The 3,767-nt window shown below is 39.0% G+C and overlaps 1 long non-coding RNA gene across 2 annotated transcripts in view; it reads left to right on the top strand.

Moving 5' to 3' along the window:
- LOC138024463 (uncharacterized) overlaps positions 1-3,287 on the top strand; it is a 14,211-nt gene extending 10,924 nt beyond the window's left edge. For both annotated transcript variants that reach the window (XR_011127004.1, XR_011127003.1), the window contains exons 2-3: positions 1,644-1,889; positions 2,634-3,287. This is a non-coding gene — a long non-coding RNA (uncharacterized lncRNA). The remainder of the gene's footprint in view (positions 1-1,643; positions 1,890-2,633) is intronic.
- Positions 3,288-3,767: the final 480 nt, after the last annotated feature.

The raw sequence follows: 3,767 nt of genomic DNA, 5'->3' as shown, positions 1-3,767 counted from the left end.
TCTTCACATCCTTCATCAGAGCAATAGACACCGACTTTAGACCAGCACTTCACAATAGTAAGTGGGTCTACTTCTTGCCACGCTTGTTCCATCCATCTTATGGCCTTGAGAAGGTCGATTGATTTGACAATATCGTTTGCCTTTTTGTGGACATTGGTGCGTCCTGTCTGGCTGCAAACATACTGGAGAAGCTTCTTCCTGAACTTCACCTTCCAGTTCTTGATTACTCCTGCATGTAGGCACTGTGTTCTTGAGGTTGTATTCTTTGGGCGAAATGCCACTTTGATGTTGGAGAACATGTTGATTAGTTCTCTTGGATGGCTTGGAGCATTGTCGAGAAACCGGATAATATTCCTCCCAGCGTTCTTCATTCTCGTCAGGATTAACTCTGACTGTATCCACGCCTTTGAATTTGCAAAGTAATAACAACCAGCAGGGCGACTTTGATCACGGAGCTTTCTGAAACATCTAGGCGTTTTACTTGTGCCAATAACAATTAATGGCTCTTTCTCTCCAGCTGCATTAACAAAGAATGTAACAGTTACTCTTTGTTTTGCTTGTTTTCCGCCCCGACATCGCTTTTTCTTTTCTTTGAGGGACTTCCAGAAAGCCCCTGACTCATCCATTCCAGATATCCTGTGGGGCATATCCCAGGGTGAGTTCTTTGACTCTCTCCATCCAGCTGCAAACAGTATCGTCATTTACAGTGCCTCCCTCACCGGCTACATTTCTTTGTGCTGATTTGATTTTTTTGCTGATTTTTCCATTTCTCAAACCAGCCATTTGAAGCCTTGAGTTATTTCTTTCCAAGCCTTTCAACGATGGCAAGTGCCTCCTCCTGTAACATAGGACCACTGACTGGTATGTTAGACGCTCTATAACGTTGATACCATTCCCACAGAATTCTATTGAGCTCACCATACTGCTGCTCGGAACGACCATGCTTTCTTTCCAGGTTTCCACTTTCATTAGATGCCCACCTTTCTAACAAGAATTTCTTTGACGTAATAACGCTGTTAATCTGAGACTTTCTGCATGAAAACTTCGCTGCAAGATCTCTTCTGCCGACAGATGGATTTTTGTTAGCATATTCGATTACTTCAATTTTTTCTTTTAGTATGAGAAACTTTCGTTTAACTCCTCGATTACCATCTTGCCTTATGCTTTTCCTTTTCTCTTTTGCCCTTGTAGGTTCTTCAGTACTTGGCCCACTGGAATTTATTGGTAATGACTGCTCTGAACAATCTTCAAAACCAGTTTTACTCTTGCTGTAGCAGACATCACATCTTGACACGCTTTGGAAGGCTTCCCAACCTTGGGTTTCCTCCAGGGCTGCATATGAACACCACTCAAAATTACACACCGGTTTTCTGCAAGTAATGCATACGTATTTTGTTGATGCTTTACACGAAAAACATTCTCAGGAGGACATTTTGTAGCCATCCAAACAGTTTCACACTGAAACTCATATTATTTGTAGCACTTACTTTATATTTTTTTAGGGAGGGGGGTGGTGGTTTGTAGTGCAAGAGCTACTCAAGTTTACCCATTATTACCAATTCCCATATAGAAAGTTGTTTTTTCTTAATCTACTTGTATTATGAAAGGAGCAACATATATATTAAACTTATCTTAATTTCTAGGTGGATAATGGTCATCCATGGAAGAATAGATGGCTTTACAAGAATCCCCGTTTTTTTGAAATGCAGTACCAACAATCGAGCTGAAACTGTCCTAGGTGCCTTTCTGAAAGCTAAGCAAGAATATGGATTGCCATCAAGAGTGCAGTCAGACAAAGGCGGCGAAAATACATTACAACACCCCTAGAGGGAGCCAGAGAGAGGAAGCATGATCACAGGTCGCAGTGTTCACAACCAAAGAATACAAAGGTTATGGCGTGATTGTTTGATTAGGTCTCTTACATTTATTACCATTTATTTTACCACTTGGAAGATAATGGTGTATTGGAACCATCAAACCCACAGCATTTATTTTCTTTACAATATGTGTACGTTCCAAGAATTAACAGGCACATAGAGAAATGGAAACAAGGTTGTGTACGCCATAGGATAAGATAAGAACAGCAGGCAATAGAAGTCCTTTGCCTTTTTACATCCTTGGCATTCTCAACTTGAGGAGCTCCCAGCATGTTTGCAATGTTTATGAGCCTACTTCTCAGGTAAACAGAGTGAAATTTGAAAACAAATTTTAAGTCAATGTGCCCCCAAAACTCACACCTCCCCATTCCTGTCAGAGGGGCTTGATTTAAGTGTTGACTTACTGGCATCATGATAATTTATGTCAATAAAGCAGGTTTTTCACCAAGTAAATAAAAGTTATTAAAAACAGCTTGCATAGATTTTAATTAAAAGGGGTAGGCCAGACTCTAATTTACAGAAAGGAGTCCAAAAGGGTGAACACCTTCAATTAATTCTCATTCTTTTGTGAAGCCATTTTCCAATCAGAAGTTGAATAGGTCAGTTTCCAGTTTGCAGCTGATTTCTGATGATTGGAGTAAATCTGTTTGGAAGAATGCGAATATATTAAGAGCAGTCACCCTTTGGCTCCTTGCTGTATTGACATAAGAAGGGGAAAAATAAGGAAAACTGCCTAATTTCTTTGTTTTTTTCCAGGAGGAGTTGAGCGGTATGGAACTGACTGGGATGTCCCACTTCCTCAGGAAGCAACTTCGGGTGCTCTCTATCTCCAGAACAGTATCAAGAACTTCTCAACAGCATTGACCCACTGAGAGGAAGTGAATCTTATGTGATTGACATTTACATGGAAACAGTAACATTTGTCAACACACATGTTGTAGATGCATCATAACTTAACTTCAGAAGAGTCCAGTTAAATTATAAACTGAGTACAGTTGAACTTCAAATTAAACCTTTCTGTGTTCTGATTGCGTAAATGCCAATGAAGGCACATACCAACACAACAATTTTATTGTCTTTTGGTTTGCATAATTTGAGTGCTGAAACTAAATTGACTAAAATATAAAGTTCTAGTGAAGTCAAATAAATCTTACAATCATTTCTAAAACCAATAAAATTTAATTGACTATAAAACCAACACAACAAGGGGTTAAAAATATCCCCTTATGTATAGGTGTTAACACTTTTCACATAGTTCTAGTAAAAAAAAATCAGCTGATTGGCTAGGGCACAAAACCTTGCAAAACAATGCACAGTAACTTGCACCTATCACATCAGAAAATGAGGGGTTCATAATCACTTAAACAACCGTACCAACTGTACCATAGAAATTACAACTATAACAACTCTAACTAGAAAATTCTGTCTGGAATCAACAAAAAATTGATTGGCTTTGTCGTAATAATTATGACAATGATGTAATATAGTAAGATACAATAACACAAACTGTGCCCAACTATGAAAATAATTTAACAATTATCCCACATTTTTGTGGTCACAAGTTTCGTAATCAAAATAATTATGTGCCTTATCCACAGCACGCCCCATTTTAAACGCTTGAAAAGGCTTTTCATTCGCTCTTACACACAGCCTTCAGTGCTGAAGAAAATGTGTCTTCGTCTGGGAAGAACCTTGGTAGGGTTATACGAAATGCTCATGCTGACTAGAAGATTGATTCTGTATCCTTTAACTCGATCTGAATGACACCCAGCCCAAACTCAGGTAGATGAATGAAGGGGTAGTTTCTAAAGAAACTGTGGTGCTGCGTCGGTGGGGAAGTAGTATACAAAAATTTGGTTTTATCAACGGAGTTGATAATGTAAATTGGCC

The sequence above is a fragment of the Montipora capricornis genome, chromosome 11 (assembly GCF_036669925.1).
Source record: "Montipora capricornis isolate CH-2021 chromosome 11, ASM3666992v2, whole genome shotgun sequence".
In the NCBI taxonomy this organism is placed as follows: domain Eukaryota; kingdom Metazoa; phylum Cnidaria; class Anthozoa; order Scleractinia; family Acroporidae; genus Montipora; species Montipora capricornis.
Note: the sequence above shows the minus strand (reverse complement) of the source record. Positions and strands in the feature narration are given on the sequence as shown.